Source organism: Macaca fascicularis, chromosome 4 (assembly GCF_037993035.2).
Source record: "Macaca fascicularis isolate 582-1 chromosome 4, T2T-MFA8v1.1".
Lineage (NCBI taxonomy): Eukaryota > Metazoa > Chordata > Mammalia > Primates > Cercopithecidae > Macaca > Macaca fascicularis.
In genome coordinates, this window is record NC_088378.1 from 1,226,443 (window position 1) to 1,246,529 (window position 20,087).

The 20,087-nt window shown below is 48.7% G+C and overlaps 1 protein-coding gene and 1 pseudogene across 3 annotated transcripts in view; one reads left to right on the forward strand and one right to left on the reverse strand.

Moving 5' to 3' along the window:
• Positions 1–17,601: 17,601 nt before the first annotated feature.
• ERMARD (ER membrane associated RNA degradation) overlaps positions 17,602–20,087 on the reverse strand; it is a 39,968-nt gene continuing 37,482 nt past the window's right edge. For 2 of the 3 annotated variants that reach the window (XR_012433252.1, XR_012433256.1), the window contains exon 19: positions 17,602–19,971. The gene's annotated coding sequence lies outside the window, so the exon portion shown is untranslated. The remainder of the gene's footprint in view (positions 19,972–20,087) is intronic. The other variant, XR_012433253.1, reaches the window with a different exon arrangement.
• On the forward strand, positions 18,159–18,780 carry LOC135970377 (putative uncharacterized protein encoded by LINC00242; annotated as a pseudogene).

Here is a 20,087-nt window from a genome sequence, read left to right on the forward strand (position 1 = left end):
TGCTGGGGGTGTCAGTGCTGGGGGGATTAGTGCTGAGGGAGAAATTCTGGCGGGGGGTCAGTGCTGGAGTGTCAGTGATTGGGGGTCAGTACCGAGGGGAAGTCAGTGTTGCAGAGGTCAGTGGTGGGGGTGTCAGTGCCTGGGACTTCAGTGCTGGGGGATCAGTGCCGAGGGAGCAGTGCTGGGGGGGTGGTCAGTGATGGGGGTTAGTGCTGGTGGTGTTACTGCTGGGATGCCAGTACCGGGGGTGTCAGTGCTCGGGTATCAGGGCTGTGGGTGTCAGTGCTGGGGATGCCAGTGCTGGGGTGTCAGTGCTGAGTCTCAGTGCTGGGGGTGTCAGTGATGGGGTGTCAGTCCTAGGGGTGTCAATGATGGTGCAGTGGGTGCTGAAGTGTGCTAGAGAAATCACTTCTGGGTGTGTAACTGCTGAGGAAGTCTGTGCTGGGGCTGTCACTTTCGGGGGTAAGTGCTGGAGGTTTCAGGGGTAAAGGTCAGTGCTAAGGAGGTCAGTGTTGGCGGGGTCACTGCTGGGAATGTCAGTGCTTAGGGTGTCGGTGTTGAAGGGTCATTGCTGGGAGTGTCAGTGCTTGGGGTGTTGGCATTGAGGGGTCACTGTGGGGGAGTCAGTGCTGGGGGTGTCAGTGCTGTGGAGGTTAGTGCAGAGGATGTAGCTGCTGGGGAAGTCAGTTGTACGGGTGTGAGTGCTGTGGTGTCAGGGGAGGGGTGCTCACTGCAGGCAGTGGTCAGTGCAGAAAGGGTCAGTGCAGTGGGGCTCAGTGCTGGGAAGGTCAGTGCTGTGAATGTCAGAGATGAGGGGGTCAGTGCAGAGTGGGTCAGTGCTGCTGAAGTCACTGCTGCCAGTGTGAGTGCAGAAAATTTAAGTATTGGGGGTCTGTGCTAAGGGGAGTCAGACCTAGGGGTAAGTACAGGGGGTGTCTGTGGTGTAGAGAGCTCTGTGTATGTGGAGAGCTCTGTGTAGTGGAGAGCTCTGTGGTGTGGAGAGCTCTGTGTTGTGGAGAGCTCTGTGTATGTGGAAAGCTGTTTGGTGTATAGAGCTCTGCGTATGTGAAGAGGTCTGTGTTGTGGAGAGACCTGTGGTATGAAGAGCTCTGTGGTGCAGAGGGCTCTGTGTCTGTGGAGAGCTTTGTGGTGTGGAGAGTTCTGTGTCTGTGGAGAACTCTGTGGTGTGGAGAGCTGTGTCTGTGGAGAGCTCTGTGGTGTGAAGCCCTCTGTGTCTGTGGAGAGCTCTGTGTCTGTGGAGAGCTCTGTGGCGTTGAGAGCTCTGTGTCTGTGGAGAACTCTATAGTGTTGAGAGCTCTGTGTCTGTGGAGAGCTCTGTGGTGTAAAGTTCTCTGTGGTGTGGAAAGCTCTGTGTCTGTGGAGAGCTCTGTGGTGTGGAGAGCTCTGTGTTTGTGGACTGCTCTGTGTTGTGGAGAGCTCTGTGGTTTGGAGAGCTCTGTGGTGTGAAGTGCTCTGCATATGTGAAGAACTCTGTAATGTGGAGAGCTCTACGTATGTTGAGAGTTCTGTGTCTATGGAGAAGTCTGTGGTTTGTAGATCTCTGTGGCATGAACAACTCTGTAGAGCTCTGTTGTGTGGACATCTCTGTGGAGAGCTCTGTATCTGTGGAAAGCTCTGTGTCTTTGGAGAGCTCTGTGATATGGAGATCTCTGGTGTGGAGAGCGCTGTGTCTCTGAGGAGCTCTGTGGTGTGTAGAGCTCTGTGTGGAGAACTCTTTGGTGTGTACAGCTCTGTGTCTGTGGAGAGCTTTGTGGAGAGTTCTGTGGTGTGGAGATCTCAGTGTATGCGGAGAGCTCTGTGGTGAGGAGGGCTCTGTGGTGTGAAGAGCTCTGTGTATGTGGAGAACTCTGTGTATGTGGAGACCTCTGTGGTGTGAAGAGCTCTGTGGTGTGGAGAACTCTGTGTATGTGGAGACCTCTGTGGTGTGGAGAGCTCTGTGACTCTGAAGAGCTCCATGTTATGGAGATCTCTGTGTTCGTGTAGAGCTCTGTGGTTTGGAGAGCTCTGTAGTGTGAAGTGCTCTGCATATGTGAAGAGCTCTGTGTGTGTGGAGAGTTCTGTGTCTATGGAGAACTCTGGTTTGGAGATCTCTGTGGTGTGAAAAGCTCTGTGTATGTGGAGTGCTCTGTGTGGACATCTCTGTGGAGAGCTCTATGTCTGTGGAGAGCTCTGTGATATGGAAAGTTCTGTGGTATGTAGAGCTCTCTGTCTGTGGAGAACTCTTTGGTGTGTAGAGTTCTGTGGTGTGGAGAGCCCTGTGTCTGTGGAGAGCTCTGTGGCAAGTAGAGTTCTGTAGTTTGAAGAGCTTTGTGTATATTGAGAGCTGTGTGGTGTGAAGAGCTCTGTTGTGTGGAGAGCGAGTTCTGTGTCTATGGAGAACTCTGGTGTGGAGAGCTCTGTGTATGTGAAGAGCAGTGTGTATGTGAAGAGCTCTGTGGTATGAAGAGCTCTGTGTCTGTGGAGATTTCTGTGGTGTGGAGGGTTCTGTGTCAGTAAAGAGCTCTGTGGTGTGGAGCCCTCTGTGTATGTGGAGAGCTCTGTGGTGTGAAGAGATCTGTGGTGTGGACACCCCTGTGTCTGTGGAGAGCCCTGTGGTGAGGAGAGTGCTGTGGTGTGCAGAGCTCTCTGGTGTGGAGAGTTCTGTGATGTGGGAAGCTCTATGTATTTGGAGAATTCTGTGGTCTGCAGAACTCTGTATTGTAGAGAGCTCTGTGTCTGTGGAGAGCTAAGTGGTGTGCAGAGCTCTGTGATGTGGAGAGTTCTGTGTATGTGGAGAATTCCGTGATGTGGGGAGTTCTGTGGTCTGGAGAGCTCTGTGTATGTTGAGAGTTCTGTGCTGTGAAGAGCTCTGAGGCATGAAGAACTTCCTATGTGGAGAGCTCTGTGGTGTGGAGAACTCTGTGATGTGGGGAGCTCTCTTTATGTGGAGAACTCTGTGGTGTGGAGAGCTCTGTGGTGTGAAAAGCTCTGTGGTGTTCAGAGTTCTGGGGTGTGAAGAGCTCTGTGTATGTGGAGAGTTCTGTGGTGTGGAGAGCTCCGTGTATGTGAAGAGGTTTGTGTCTGTAGAGAGATGTGTGTCTGTAGAGAGTTCTGCGTCTGTGGAGAGCTCTGTGGTGTGCAGAACTGTGTGTCTTTGGAGAGCTTTGTGGTGTGGAGAGCTGTGTGGTGTGGAGATCTGTGTCTGTAAATAGATCCGCGTCAGTGAAGAGCTCTGTGTTGAGGAGATCTCAGTGTCTGTGTAGAGCCCTGTGGTATGAAGAGCTCTGTGTCTGTGGAGAGCTCTCTGTCTGTGGAGAGCTCTGTGGTGTGAAGAACTCTGTGGTGTGAAGAGCTTTGTGGTGTGGAGAGGTCTATGATGCAGAAACCTCTGTGTCTGTGGAGAGTCCCATGTCTGTGGAGAGTTCTGTGTCTGTGAAGAGTTCAGTGTTGTGGAGACCTCTGTGTCTGTGAAGAGTTCTGTGTCTGTGGAGAGCCCAGTGGTACGTAGAGCCCTGTGTCTGTGAAGAGCTGTGTATCTGAAGAGCTCTGCGGTGGGGAGAGCTCCGTAGTGTGGATAACTATGTGGTGTGGGGATCTCTGTGCCTGTGGAGAGCTCTGTGGTGTGGAGAGCTCTGTGTCTGTGGAGTGTTCTGTGGTGTGAAGAGTTCTGTGTTGTAGAGAGCTCTATGATGTGAAGAGCTCCGTGGTGTGAAGAACTCTGTATGTGAAGAATTCTATGTATGTGGAGGGCTCTCTGTATGTGGAGAACTATGTGGTGTGGAGATCTCTGTGGTGTGAAGAACTCTCTATGTGGAGAGCTCTGCGGTGTGAAGAGCGCCATGGTTTGAAGAGCTCAGTGGTGTGGAGACCTCTGTGTCTATAGACAGTCCTGTGTCTGTGGAGAACTCTTTGTCTGTGAAGAGCTCTGTGGTGTGGAGAGCTCTGTAGTGTGGATAACTATGGGGTGTTGGGATCTCTGTGCCTGTGAATAATTCTGAGTCTGTGGAAAGTTCTGTGTCTGTGGAGAGGTGTGTGGTATGAAGAGCTCTGTGGTGGGGAGAGCTCTGTATCTGTGGAGAGCCCAGCGGTGTGGATATCCCTGTGTCTGTGAAGAGCTCTGTGTCTGTGGAGAGTCCTGTGTCTGTGGGGAGTTTTGTGTCTGTGGGGAGCTCTATGTCTGTGGAGAGCCCAGTGGTGTGGAGAGCCCTGTGTCTGTGGAGAGCTCTGTGCTGTGGGGATCTCTGTTTCTGTGGAGAGTTCTGTGGTGTGGCAAGCTCTGTGTCTGTGGAGATCTCTGTTGTATGAAGAGTTCTGTGTCTGGAGAGCTCTGTGTCGGTGGAGAGGTGAGTGAATGTGGCAAGCTCTGTAGTGTAGAGAGTTATGTGGTGTGGGTAGCTCTGTGACTGAGGAGAGTTCTGTGGGGTGGATATTTCTGCGTCTGTTGAGTTATGTGGTGTGGAGAGCTCTGTGTCTGTGGAGGGCTCTCTGGTGTGGAGAGTTCTGTGTCTGTGGAGAACTCTGTAGTGTGGAGAGTTCTGTGTCTGTGGAGAACTCTGTAGTGTGGAGAGTTCTGTGTCTGTGGAGAACTCTGTAGTGTGGAGAGCTCTGTGTCTGTGGAGAACTCTGGTCTGGTGAGCTCTGTAGTATAGAGAGCTCTGCGGTGTGGAGAGTCTTGTGTGGAGATCTCTGTCTATAAATACATCTGTATCAGTAGAGAGCTCTGTGTTGAGGAGAGCTCAGTGTCTGTGGAGGGATCTGTGGTGTGGAGACCTCTGTGTATGTGGAGAGCTCTTTGGTTTGGAAAGCTCTGTGGTGAGGAGATTTCTCTGTCTGTAGAGAGCTCTGCGGTTTGTGGAGCTCTGTGGCTTGTCGAGCTCTGTTGTGTGTAGCGGTCTGTGTCCGTTCAGAGCTCAATGTCTGTGGAGATGTTTGTGGAGGCACTGACCCTTTCACAGCACCAGGGCTTACTCCTGAATATGTGGGTATTGGGTCCAGCTCATGGCCTTCTCTAGCTGTCTTGCGTTCTTCCATATCTTGTGGCTCAGCAGCCCACAAATGGACTTCTTGGAGAGAAGAATGCAGCCTCCACCAGGCCTCTCTCGCCTTCAAATCACGTGTGGCCTAAAGTTGCCTCCTTGTGTATTTTAATTTCGACCTAAAGGTTTCTGTGTACATCATGAACAATAACCTAAATGGAACTGTAAACAGACTGTAGCCTACTCTTGTGCCAATCACTGAGTTTTGGCCAGTCTAAGGTCGCCAGCTTTCTGACCATGTTCAAATACTGCAAACCCCAAGCTTAGCTAATCTGGCTGTTTCTGTACCTCATTTCCATTTTCTGTACATCTCTTTCTTTTTGCAATCTTAAATTTTCTTCCACCACATGGCTGCGCTGGAGTCTCTGAGTCCGTTCTCTGTTGGGAGGCTGCCTGATTTGTGAATCATTCTTTGCTCAGTTAAACTCCTTTAAATTAGCTAATTGGTTTTACTTTTTTTTTTTTAGGTGGAGTTTCACTCTTGTTGCCCAAGATGGAGTGCAATGGCCTGATATTGGTTCACCACAACCTCCACCTCCTGGGTTCAAGCGATTCTCCTGTCTCAGCCTCCGAGTAGCTGGGATTACAGGCATGTGCCACCACACTCAGCTAATTTTTTGTATTTTTAGTAGAGATGGGGTTTCTCCGTGTTGGTCAGGCTAGTCTTGAACTCCCAACCTCAGATGATCCACCCGCCTCAGCCTCCCAAAGTGCTGGGATTACAGGCATGAGCCACTGCGCCCGACCCCGTTTTACTTTTAACAAGCGTGAATGCATCTGTTTCTGAGCTATGTGGGCAACATGCTTGTGAGGTGCGGACCTGCCCTACAGGACGTGCAGCTTGGTGAGTCGAGAAGAAATTTTACCCAAGGGCAAGTAGCGAGAACACAGCAAACCGACGCATGCAGAGGGAGATCCAGCAGTCAGACCGGGCGGGTGGAAACAGCTGAGCGTCTTCAGTGGCTCGTGATGGGACAGAAGGCCTAGTCTGAGAAACTGAGGCAGGAGGGACTGCCCAGCTTCAGGAGGGAGAGTAGGAGCCTGTCCCAGGCCCAGCCACTTTGGCGACAGCAAATTACAGAGCTACCAGAAGGAGGAGAGGCCCAGGCTGTCAGGGAGCACTACCGGCTGCCGAGAGGGTAGGGGGCCCTGGGCCCGCCCTGCAGAGGTTCCTGCTCAGGTTCTCCGGAGCCTGGGTGGAGCAGAGTAGAGTCATGACCTGTGTGGACCCTGCAGTGCCCAGATTTAGAATTCTGCCAACCTCCAAGCTCACCATCAGCCTCCTGCGGCCCCACTTGTTGCTGGGGCAGCTACTGTGCCCCGACCCCATCGTCCCCACGCAGAGGGTCCCAGCCGCAGGTCCGTGAGGGCTAGTGTCTGGCCTCCCTCCTTCTGACTGGCTGAGCAAAGTATCCGCAGGGCACAGAGCAGGTCACAGGGATGCCAATTAGAAAGGATAAAGCTTTTGCGGCCTAAGGCAGTTGTGGGGTTCACTTCCAGTCTTTGAGAACACAGGAGACTATCTGTTTTGAAATTAACATAGAGGTTCCCCAAATCAGTACAGTTTCCCCTCCTTTGGGGCTATGACAGTGACTTTTCCATCTGAAGACAGCAAAGCAAGTGAGTCGGTGGCCGGGTCTGCTCTCCGCCCGCGTGCAAGTGTGGGAGCAAAGAGGCACCTAGAGAAGCCCCCGTGGCCTGAGGCTCTTTGTAAAAAAGACAAGGCCCTGAGCAACATACTGGCTCCTGCTGCTCAGGACGACAACCATGCTTGGCTGCTCAGCGGGTCTGCACCGCCTGCCGCTCCAGTGTCCTGTCCACTCCACAGCAACCCCAAGCTCTACCTTCTGTCCACGCGTGTGTCTGTGCACACAGCGTGTTGCGGTCAGTGAATGGCCTCCTGCTTCTCGAGCGCCATGAGGCTGGCTTTTGTTTGTGTTTTTCTTACCTAGGACTGGGACAAAAGATGGCCTGATGCCAGGAGGTGCCGCCCACCAGTGGGGCTAGGCTGGGAGAGCTACTTTCTCCCCACCAGAGCCACCTCTGCTGTCAGTCCTAGGCTGCAACCTCCTGGCCTTTCTGGGCCACAGTGGGACCATTCTCTTGGCAAAATCTGAGTGAAGTGAGGAAACCGGGGGCTCTTATGAAATGGACAGAGCACAGGGTGGGCATCGGCTGGGCTACGTCCCTGGCCGGAGCTGTCCGCCAAGTTGGAGGACAGAAGAGCGTGCTGGGAGGGAAACATGGATTCACCGCAGTGCTCAGGCCACCAAGCACACCACCCCCCAGACACCAGGGAAACCCAAGCATCTGCACAGGAGTGAGATTGTGCTAGATTTTGCTAGAATCAGGCCCTGCCAGTTGAGGAGCAGCTGGTGGGAGGTGGGAGATGTGCAGGCTGAGCACAAGCTCATGGTGTGCGGTGACTCAGGCCCCTCACTGGAGACACCAGGTGAGAGGAGAGACTGCAGGGCCTGGCACACACAGGCCCACTCTTCCTGCTGCCGGCCAGAAGGAGCTGTGTACACAGCAAGGCGGAGAGAGAAACATTAACCAAATTGCAAGTTTCGGATCATTTGTCTTATTGTGGCTTCAGGAAAAGTTTATCTTTCAAGCAGGCCCACCTGTTCTTGTAAAACCTTATCTGGGCTATTAGGGGGCGAGTCATCAGTGCTTGTTCAAACATTCCACTGAAGAGGGGAGCGGAAAGGAGAGGAGGTGCGAAGGTCACTTTCAAATTTGGAAACCTCTCTTCCCTTGCTTGAAGAAAGAGAGATCTGCACTGAACGCGTTTGCCCCTCACATTTCCCTCTGATCTTTCAGGGAGCCCAGGCCGGTTCGGGGTGCAGCTGCACCCATTTGTGGGCACACGCCAGTCAGAAAAGTTGTGTTAATTTGCAGTGAATGTTTTCAAACTCCTTTCTCAAAGATGAAAGTGTTGCCACCTTGTCTTGGCTCCTGCCAGGTTGTGTGGCAAGCGTGTGTGTGAGTGCAGTGTCCTGATTCCCGGAGATGCTGAATGAAAGCCCAACTCTGCATGATTCCCTGGCCCACACCTCCGAGCCTTCCCTGCTGGGAGGAGCACCTGGTGTGCACAGGCCCTTGGATCAGGGATGTGTGCGCCTATCTAAGATTATGCTACAGGAATTCAGGCCAAAGACAATGACTTAGATTTTTGGCAGACTTAGATTTTTGGCTAAAATTTCACATCACAGTGCTCTAATTGTAATTAATTATGGTGCTGCGTTTCTTTACAAGGTTGTAAAACGCAAAAGCTGAAGTTGCAGGATGGTCTTGAATGATTGACTAAAATTGTCTGCTTCTCTAATGCTAGGCAGAACATATAAAAAGATAAATCCTATTAAAACCCCTCCTTCCAGAGAGCAGAAAATAAAGGGACTCAAAGTCCATCACTCTCGTGTGCTGCCCAGGGCAGCACTGGGGCCACAGACACTCTTGCCGATGGCTATTTTGTGTTTGCTGCAGGCTTCCTAACAGAAAGGAGGCTTTGTAAGAGCACAGAAACATGCCCATGCTTCTTGGATGTGCCCTGGGACAGAGCTGAGCAAACCACGTGAAAGCAATATGTGGTATTGATTACTCAGCAAATATAAACAATCCCATACTCTTCACAGCTATGCCTTTATTCTTTATTCAGCATATTTCAACCTTTAAAAGACTTGAAGTCATTCTACTTTGCTGCCTCTCTCCTTTGCTCAACTACCTTCTGCCTAGAGCAGGCCACATCCTACTGGGGCAGGGAGCTTTGTACTCAGCTCACTGGCCTCCAAGGCCTCACATCCTACTGGGGCAGGGAGCTTTGTACTCAGCTCACTGGCCTTTGTACTCACCTCACTGGAAGGAGGTCCACTCTCCTGCTGTTGCCACCTCCTGGTTGAGCAGCACCTTGTCTACGACTGCCTCGTCTTCATTCTCATTGTATTTATTTCTGGTTTTCTGCTGTGCTGCTTTTATCTCATGCATATATGAAAGCCTTTAAGAAACATCAGAGAGTAATGGAGACGGAGGTGCCGAGAATCAGCAACTGCAGAAGCCCTGGGCTCTCTTCCCCAGTGCTGTTGTATTAAAGGATTTTGTTATTGTCCGTGGTGGTTTGCCCTTTTTGAAAAATGGAAGCATCAAAGTTTTAAACTCATGTCATCATTAAAATAACAACATTCATTGTTTGAAACAAAAATTAACTGTGAAGTGAGAGTTTGAGAAGTCTTAGTCAGAACGCAGTGCTGACCTTCATCTGCATTTTGGAGCCACCACATCCAATCCATCACCCGCTGGTTGTAGCAGCAGAGAGGACGCAACCCCTGACCTACTGTTGTTTTATGGCTGATGATTCAGAAAGACAGAAAAAATGCCCTCATTTTAGCAGCTTTCATTTGATCATTCTCTTCCACCTTCCCCAGCCTCTAGGAGATGCGTTTATTGCCAGCTTCACTGCAGAGGAGACAAATAAGTAACCCAGATGTTGGCATTTGTGGCACCTTTGCAGACGCCTCCATGACACATGTCATATCATACACCACGTATTGGATGTAATGTGAGCAATTTATGAGTCCAGATGCATCAACTGCTCTCCTTGTGCCCCTGCTGACATTTCCCGGAGATCAATATCCTGTAAAAAGCCTGAAGATTACTTCCTTTCAATGGTGAGTGCCTGCTCCATGCCTTGGAGATAAGACATTTCTACTCTTGGTCCTTAGTCACCATAAAATCATAATGTGATTCTGTAGAATTGAAAGGTGATAAATAAGCTTAGGAAATGATGGTGTTTCGGGGAAAAAAGTGGACTCACTGCCGCGTCTCCTCAGTCCTTCCTTCCGACACTCCTCTGTTTCCATGGAGACAGTGCTCCAGCAGGACCACCTGAACAGGCTGACACCAGTGGGCTCGGATTTCTTACTTCTCATTATTTTATTTCAGAGAGAGTTTTAAAGTGTGCATCATGTCCATTTAATTTTATTGACAATGTTTATCTAATCTATCTGCCTGCCAATCTACTCATCTATCCACACACACCTACTATATTCAAGAAAGAATTTAAGGTGCTTTCTTCACTAGAAAAGGTATCTATTATTTTTCAAGCTCAGAGAAAAATGTTAGCTTTTAAATAATGACACAACTGTATTAAGTTGTTTCTTCTATAACATTTTGTTAAATGAATTCAAGATGCTGTGGAACTCTAAATGCTTAGGAAAACATGGCATCCTTATGGGAAATTGTGTTTTGAATGACACATGCTGTAAAGGACAACCAAACACATTTGTATGTAAAAATAAAATTCAAAAACTTTAAAAAATGTTTGCAAACAGATCCAAGATTTAAAAAAATAAGATAATCTATACAGAAGCTGCATTTCGTATTTGATGAAATTTAGTGTTAAAAAACTTAATAAAATAGGATTTGATAAGTATTTTCATAACATGGTAAGATACACCTATCTCAAACCAAAAGACAATATCAAGTTAATTTCTTCAACAAATAATAAGAAAATTAGTAAGATGTAGGGATAAAATTGATGTACAGAAACCAATAGCTTTGGATGATATAGCACAAGAAATTACTCCCATTTAATTAGCAAGAAAAAGTTCCTAGGAATAAACTTAACAAGAAAGTTAAGATCTATATGAGATATGTTTTTATCCACCCTCAAAAGTTTATAAAAGAAAACTTGAACAAATAGAAAGACTTATGATGTTCCCGACTAGGAAGACTCAACATCATAAAATACCAACTTTCCCAAACTTACTATGCAAATTAATGCACCTAAATAAAAATAGACTGAAGTTTTTCTGGATCTTTGTATTTCATTTATTTATTTATGTATTTTACTGTGAGGTGAGAACTAGACAATCTGATTCTAGCGATAAAATAGAAAAAGAAGCAAATAAAAATAGGAAAATCCAGAAAAAAAAAAAAGAGTAAAGAGAAAGAATTAGCCTTACCAGTTCTTAGATCATATAATAATTTTAATAACTAAAACACTGTTGTACTGGGTCATGACCAAACACACAGAACAACAGAAAAGCACAGGAAATGCAGATAGACACAAAAATAGGAGGGAAATTAGTAAGTCATAAAAGTGACATCTAAAATTGTTAGTGAAAAAAAACTATGTGATAAATGGCATTAGGACAACTGAGTAGCATTCGGCAAAATAAATAATAAAAGATGAAACTTGCACCCATGTCTCACAATGTATATAAAAATAAATTTCAAAAAGATAAAATATTTAAATGTTATAAGTAAAGCCATAAAAGTACTAACAGAAATCATGGACAAATTCCATGATTTTTTAAACTAAAACTGAAAAATACAAATGCAGTAAAAGAATTTATAAGTTAAACTACATAAAAATAGGAATTTCTGCATGAAAAACTACCATCAACGAATTAAGAAATCAAGACAGACACTGAGGGAAAGAATGTATTTTCACTTCTTATCACAACTTACATCCTTAATATATTAAAAGTTCCAAAAAATCAATAAGAAAGAAAAAGATAAAAAACTCAATAGATCCATAGACAAAAAACTTTGATGGAATGGTCCAGTGAAAATAAGCTAAATAGATGGTCAGCCTTACTAATAATAGAATAGGAAACCTATTCAATCAGCAAATGTCGGAAGACATCCAGATGTGCAGGTAAGGAGCCACGGAGAAACAGTGGTCGTCATGCCTGGGAAGAGCGAATCGCATGACCACAGGCAGGATAATTTGGCAACACCTAGAGAATTACAAAGATGTGTGTCCTCTGACCCAGCAATTTCACGACAGATTCTAAAGACAAATGCAAAATGGTATATTAGCAAGAGAACAGCATTATCTGTTATAACAAAAGATTTGAAAGAATCTGTGTCTATCAACACCAACCATCCATCCAGTGTGGTACTGAAATACTTCACAGCTGTAAGAAAATGGAATGCTACTTGTACTCATACGGGGGATTATTCAATTTATAAGAGCAAGGTGTAGTAAAGTGCATGCAATCTGCCACCATTTGTGTAAAACACAGAGAAGATGAAGATGAAGGTGAGCACTCACATTCCTGTGTGTTTGCATCTGCATCAGGAAGCTCTAAGGATGCACAAGAAGTTAATCATAACTCATGCCCTTAGTGCCACATATAAAGAGTTCCTAGAAATCAATAAGAAAGACTTTGTTACACAGAAGACTGTAATGAAACCAGGCAGAGGAGGATGTGGATGGAGAACAAACTATACTGAATGCTTTTCATGTTTTTTGTTTCTGAGCCATGGGAGTTATCTCCCAATCAATAATTTAAAATTTAAAATTAAATTTTAGAGAGTGAAATTATTTTTCAAGCATGATTTCTTCAAGATATAGGCTGTTTTGTTCAGTTTATGATGCGTCTTTTTTATTTCTATAAATGTAGGGGGTACAGGTGTAATTCTGTTACATGGATATGTTGCACAGTGCTGAAGTCTGAGCTGTTAGTGTTCACCCAAAAGATGAGTATTGTACCCATTAAGTAATTTCCCATTGTCCACTCACCTCCATGCTCACACCCCATCTTTTTATTTAAACAACACTTTCTTTGATGTTTGGGGCCTCAAAGAATAAATACTACTATTGTTCAACTAGACAGACTCTCACTGGCTTCACAGGCCAATTATTTTGGCACTATAGACAACAATTAAAAAGCAAATGTTAAGTGGTTTGTATTTATTAATGGGTTAATTTAACAAGAACAGCCTTTTCAAACACTGCAAAGCGTATTTTCTACAATAAGATTTTCTATTTTTTCTTTTGCCTTTGTTTCCAGCTTACTAAGTACAGATTCTGCAAAACTTTTTCATAAGCCAGTTCTGTGGAACCCCTTTCTGGCCATTTCCTGAAGCAACTTTCTTTCCTAATCATCCCCACAACACGAAGGCCAGGTTCTGCAAGTAAAACGGTGGTGAGGCAATTCTGGACTCATTTAAGTGGCAAGCCCAGGAGGGTGGGTCTCAGAGAACACGTAGAGGGAAGTGGAGGCTCGCGCAGTGTGGAAATACTGACCAGATGGAATTAACCACCTTCCCGGAAGCAGGACTGGAGAGCGCTGTGGAGCTTGCCACAGGTTCTGCTGGATAGGAAAGTGTGTCTCCTCCACCTGCTGTCTGCTTCTGTCCTGTCTTAGCCCAGCAGAGCTGTTTTAATGCAGACATTTGCAGCCTGCCCAGAACTCTCCTGGAACCAGTAAGTCGCCAGTTAGGAAAAAGATCAGCACCGACCAAACAGAGATGTTGGAAACCTGCATTAATCCCCAGTGGAGGCAGAGGCTCTGAATGCTGAAGCCACAGCTGCGACATGGCCACACTCTGCACATGGCCCCAGGCACTCAGATTTCTGCACCCTCAGGGTGACTCACAGGCTCCAGAGCCAGGGTTCAGGCCCTGCTGACCACAGTCAAGTGTCCCCTGCTGCCTCAGACCAGGGCCGAATTCCTGGTGTGCCTCCCTCCTGCACCCACTCAATGGCTCTGTGGCCTTTGCAAGCACCTGCCTGGCAGGGCTATGACAATGTGTGGAGTCAGACGATGGTGCCAAGTTCGGAGAGGACTTACAGTGAGACAGTGTAGATAAAGCCTGGGGCCCAGCTCCCCAGCAGCACCTGCTCCTGCACTGTGGCCACTGTGGCAATGTGGCTGCTTCTATTTCCTTGAGCACCATTGCCATTTTATCCCAGGCAGGGCCCCTTCGCCCCCTGCACCTGCCACCATCTGTCCTCGCCCCTGACTCCCAAGCCTCCTATCAGTCCTGGTCTTGGGAGGGAAAGAACCCCTGGCTTGGGGAACCTGCCAGTCCTGAGGTGGCCACCTGCCAAGGCCCTGGCATTCCCCCATCCTGGGGCTCCTGCCCCACCGCTGAGCTCTCCCTCTCACTCCCATCCCCTTAGCCTCTCCTGGCTGGGGCCTTGCTGTCTGTCACCTCTGAACAGAGCTGATGCTGACACCGCGGAACGGCAGGGACCTGGAACTGTTCCACTCACCTGCTTCAGCCAGCACCTTGAGGACAGATCTTCACCTGCACTTGGAGCGTTTAGTTGAAATACAGTGTTGATAATAATGTAACTGTGTGCAAATACTAGAGCAGGTGACTCTGGTGTGAAAGGGTGAATACTTGGGAAGTGTGTAATTTTTGTCTGATAAGTTTAGTCAGCAAGCAGCTAATTCATGGCAACATAAAGAAAGTTGATATGAAAACTGCCTTTCCCCTACATCCCTAAGGAGACTGCCAAGAAGACCAGGACATGCTACTACGTATGTTCAAGAAATGATGAAGGGGAGCACTGAGGAGCTAAGATACACGGGTTTAATCTCAGATTTACTTCCGATGCACCGCCCGAGTGTCTGGAGAGGAGAATCTGGACTCCTTCCTGTATCCGTTTTGAGAGGCGTGGCCCCAGTACGAATTTGGGAAGCCTTTGCGGTGGCAAAAGTCATGGAATTAGGTGGCAACACCTTAGGACCGTCAAAAGGGAGAGGGTTGCCTTGGGAATGAAGGCTTGGTGTGAACAGATTTGGCTTGTTGGGTCTAAAGAACAACAAAGTATTTCTCCCTGGCTCTTGGAATTCAAGGTCCTGAGCTCTTCAATCCTGGGCAATTTCACATTTGCTCATTTCACACAAGCAGGAGGCAGGGAGAGTTGTTGGGATTTGTGCCAGGCAGAGCCATTCACATCAGGGGCCCTGGGTAAAAGGGGGTGGGGATAGCGCAGGCACCAAAGGTCTCCGCATAGGGTTGCCAGCCACCAGTGGACACCAGATGGGAAGGGAAACTGCATGCCCACCATTTGCCTCTGCCTGTGGGGTGCTGCCCCCACAGTGCCTCTCAGGCGTCTGCAGCCTCACATCTTGTTTCTCACCCTCAATGTGGATCACAGCCGCTGCAAGTCTCCGTAAGCACCACAAGGCCAGCGGCCTCCCCTCGGGCTCATAGGATGCCTGAACCACCAGCCTCATCCTGAACTCCCCTCCATGGATGTGAGCCCCATTAGCTTTTCCCCCATTTAGAGGCAATGGAAGGCCAAACCCCCTTAGAGAAAGAACAAGAAACTGGGGTGAGCCGCCTCATGTGTTGAGATGTAGAAAAGTGAGATTTATTTGCAGAGTAAAGAACCAGGCTCCACTGTCCTGAGGGTGCCTCTGGTCTCTCACAGCTGGATCCCCTCATGTTTCCCAAACCCATGTCCAGATCTCCCCCTCCCTATCTCTTCACTCCTCGAAAACCAGCTCCCCTAGCTTTGCCCAGACCATGCAGCGACACACGTCAGGTAAATCTTTCTTCTTTACAGTAGACTCTGAAATTCGCCCTATGTTCCCCACTCCCCTCTTCATCAATGAAAAGGAGCAGCTTGTGGTTTCCAGCACCGGGTGCTTCCTGTCTGCGGCCCCTCCAGGACATGGGCTATAAAGTTTCTCTTCCTTCAGACGCCTTCGTGCACCAGCCTGCACCGACCGTCCGGACCTCAGCCCACCTTTTCTCCATCCTGAGCCACAGCACATGTCCCCTAGGAATCTGTGGCTCTGACCACCTCTGATGATTTACTCCCCCGTCAGTCCCCTGGGACCCCCGAGACAGTTCACCCTGAGCCCCTGGCCTTCTGGGCCTCCCCAGCTGTGTTTCTGGTCATTCCTTTCCTTGAGTCCCTCCACCCTGGATACCCAGGGCACAACCCTGGCCTCCCCTACACGCTGGCTTGGTTCTTCTCAACCATTGCCATTGGCTTGGTTTCTGTTGTATTTGGTTTTTAGGGGTCAGACTGCCGAGTGCTGTTCTTCTCCCGGGCTCTGTCCTCCTCTCTCTCCTTGGGTTGCAGCATCCAGGTCTGATCCAACAACTCCACAGCACACAATGTGGCCCAGGCCATGCACGGAGGAAGACAGCAGAGCAGCCGCGAGGCTCCCAAACGGAGCCAGGGCCCAGGCCCAGCACACCCTGCCCTCAGTCCCCTGCATCCACTGCCCCTCCTGCACCCGGCACTGGGCAGCGTGGACTGTGTCAGCGGTGTCCGTCCTCCCTTCTCAATATGTTGTGAGCTCCACTAGGCCAGGACTGGTCCTTGGAAGCTGTGGGATCCTCAGCTTCCCTAGTAAAATGTCTCCCACATAGCGGTGGTTCCACAAAATATTTATTTCCTATTATGTCCATTTATTTTATAAATTTCATGCAGGCCAGAGAGATTGGAATTATCAATTACTTTAAAAAATAAAAGGATAAAGCAAGACCTGGAAATACGAACCCAGCAGCACTGGAATGCACCAACTAAGGCAGAGAGACCCCTTGAGATTCCGCGACTGCTGGACCGTTTAAGGCAACATCATATCTCAAGCGGACAGGGAGAGAATCCGCCCGTCTCGGGGGGTGGGGTTTTTAAGTGGATTTAAGTGGATTTAGTGGATTTAATCATGGTCTGGACTTGCCCAATTTTCTGTGCTATGCTGTGGGAAGGGACAAGGTCCTAAACTACGCTCACAGGACTTAAATAAAACAAACAACACACACAGGTGGGTGGGAAGGCAGGCAGATGACTCAATTCTGTGCCCACCACCCATGGCCCCTGATGGGCCATGCCTTCTGCTTAGACAACAGCCTCCTGGAGCCCACAGATGGGGGCAATGGCATAAACTCAGACCTGCAGCTGAGGCCTGACTCACCGCAATGGCCCTGTCCTCCATCGCCAGTGACAGACCTGTCACTTTCTCACTGATCCTTCATTTTCCTATGCAATGGGGCTAATATTGCCTCTTTCTAAGGTTGCTATGAGGATTAATTTTTGAGATAATAGACATTGAGATAACAAACCTGCCAAGTGCTACATCGATGTGATTATCCTGAGATTGAGAGGAAATGTCAATGCGGCACTAGATGGTGGCATGACCGTGAGTGGGAGAGAGAGTGTGGATGTTCCGGATGTCCCTGGATCTCTACCAAACAGAAGATGCAGCGAAAGGACAGCCAGTGTTGCCAGTGTCTCCTTTTCCCCTCAGGGCAATGAATTACGGGTTTTCGGTGCCTTAGTTTTCTTCCTTTCAAATGGAGTTAATAATACTGTCTATTCACAGACGTGAACAATTAATGATTGCAAAGGCTCATCTGAAAATAAATGAGCTTACTCATAATGGTGGTGCTTGATATTTATAATAATAAGCCTGTGCTGCTGGCTTCACAAACTATATTCATTGGTACAGGGCTTAGTTTTATGACTGGCTTTTTCAAACTTAACATAAAATACTCTTATTTTAAAGTAATCAAATGACCTTCCTGCATTTATCCAGGGTCTTATTTGGAAAAACTTAAAATTTGATCACAGATCTATTTTAAACAATGCCAAGTTAACTGACATTGATGCCATCGTATCTGGGGTCCCTAGAAATCCAGAAGGGGACAGTGAATGGTAGGAAGACTCGGACTCGGGTCTGCCTGTAACACTCGGAGCCTGCAAGGCAACACAGTGAACTGAGTTGTATTAAAATGACTTGGTGTGGCTATAAACCAAACCACACCCCTCTAGCCGACGCGAAGAGCTTCCGTACAAGCAGTGAACTGAGTTGTATTAAAATGACTTGGTGTGGCTATAAACCAAACCACACCCCTCTAGCCGACTCGAAGAGCTTCCCGTACAAGCCGTGGGTAGGAGGACTTCTCCTGTCTCCTCTGCAGCAGGCAGACATGGATGACACCGAGGTGTGAATTCAGCCTGCACCTCCTACAGATGAGCTGTTGAAGGCGATGGCCACAGCGAGTCCGCACCAAGTGCTCTTTAAACTCAGCAAACTACCCAAAGAACAGAAAACCAAACAGCGGCATGTTCTCATTCATAGGTGGGAGCTGAACCATGAGATCACTTGGACCCAGGAAGGGGAATATCACACACCGGGGCCTATTGTGGGGTGGGGGATGGGAGAGGGAGAGCATTAGGAGATATACCTATTGTAAATGAGGAGTTAACAGCTGCAGCACACCAACATGGCACATGTGTACATATGTAACAAACCTGCACGTTGTGCACACGTACCCTAGAACTTAAATAAAAAATAAAAAATAAAAAATAAATGAGTATTTCTTTAAACAAAGAACCTTCCTGGCATTGCCTCCCGAGGTATGATTAATGAGGCCCGGCACCTCCTTCCTCACTCAGCGATCACTTCTCTGCAGCGCCTTCCCAGACGCAGGTTCCCTCACGGAGGCGGGAAGATTTCATGCGATGTCTGTTCTTGTCTTTTGTCAACACAGAGAAGGATGGAGACCCCACTGGTCAGGCGAGCCCTGCGGTCCCTGTTCCTCATTTCACCGCCTGGGGAAGCCTGGTCCCCATCGATTCGCCAAGGAACAAGGAAACAACACGTCTTACCTGGATGGTGGGTCCCCCTCACGGTGGCCTTGGATCTGGCTTCAGCCGGAGAGGCAGCGCCTCGCTCACGGCTCCGCCGGCCGCTGCCTTACCCGGGAGCGCCACCCCGTGCCCCGCCAGAGGAAGTGCAAGTACCCCCGCAACACGGGCCGAAAGCCACACTGTGGACCCGCAGCGCAGCTCCAAGAAATCCCAAGTCCATTCACCAGAGGAGCTTCTCCACCAAATCATCGAAAACTGAAACGACAAATGAGTCTCCACGGGTATCCTCTTGAGTAGGCTGTACGGAAAATGCAACCTGGTCAGCTGCATTTCTGCTGCCAGCCCTCCTCCAGGCAAGCACTGGCCTCGAGAAGGGCAAAGGGCAGGTAGCAGCTTCGACGCAGGCGGCCACGGCGTGGGGTCACAGTTCAGAGGCCTTCTCAGCTGAACCTGATGTTAGTCTAAGCTCGGGCCCCAGAGTGAGGACACGGGGTGAGGCATCCGATTCCCCATCAGCTCCTTTACCTAAAGCTGTGCAGAGAATCCGAAGCTATGAGTGGGGGTGGGGGAAAGATGTACAGGGGATGCTTTGGTTTCACTCCTGAGATACCAGAACGTCCTCTGAACACACATGCAGATAGTTGGACTTCTAGACAGACGAAATCCAAATCGTTTCTTTCCTCCCAGCATAAGGGAACGATCGGTAAAAGCTGGTGTTCATCGATGCTACTTGTCCAGAATGGGGCTCAGCACCCACCTCACTGTATTCTAACATCTGTCTAATAAGGCAGGGAATGTCACTGTCACACTCTGCAGACGAGGAAGCCAAGCTGTCAGCAGGTCCACATCTTGCCACAAAACCAGTAACCTGTGGTGCTGAGATCGCACACCAGTCGTCCACTGCCACATCCATGGCCTCCTTCTCTGGGGTTTGCCTGCCTCCTGATGGCCGCCATGCCTCTGTCCCATCGCAGGGGCTGGCTCTTCCAGTGGTCAGTACTTTTTGGCTGCAAGCAGCAGAGATTCCCTCGAGGGCTTGTTGAAAGCACTCACCTCAACGGGGCCTCAGAAAGGGAGCTGAGACCATGCATGGGGCTGCAGTTTCTCCTCACGCTTTGCATCCCTGGCCTAACTCTCCCTCGACAGGTCCTGCTATCTCCACAAGGAGGCCAGCCCAGCCCTGTCCTCCTCACCTTCCAGCTCCAGCCGAGCAGCCCTCCCCGCATCATCTCCAGCTGCTGCCCAGGCTGTGTGGAGCAGGTGTCCAGCGCCCATCCAGCTACTTTCTAGAGGGCAGAGCAACTGGCTGGGACCATGACAACACCTGGCCCCGCCCACACGCCCTGCAGTAATGCACTGAGGAGTGCATGGCAGCACATATGTGCCTCATGTGTCCTGCTGTGATGCACTGAGTGGCACACAGCATTATTGTGTCAATCATGTGTCTTGATGTGATGCACTGGTTCAGACAATATCATGGAGGCAGTGTTTCTCTAAAACTGTCAAATTTGAGGAAACAATCTAACAAAAGCCACTTGATCAACATTCTGTAAAGGTGACATAAATACTTCAAAAATGTCTCTGATATAGAAAGAAAAAAACAAAAAGTGAGCTAGTCCAGATTTTAAAAATAAAAGATATAGTAACTAAAAGCAGTTGCGGTGCTTGGATAAAAACAAACAACAGAAGGTATAAAT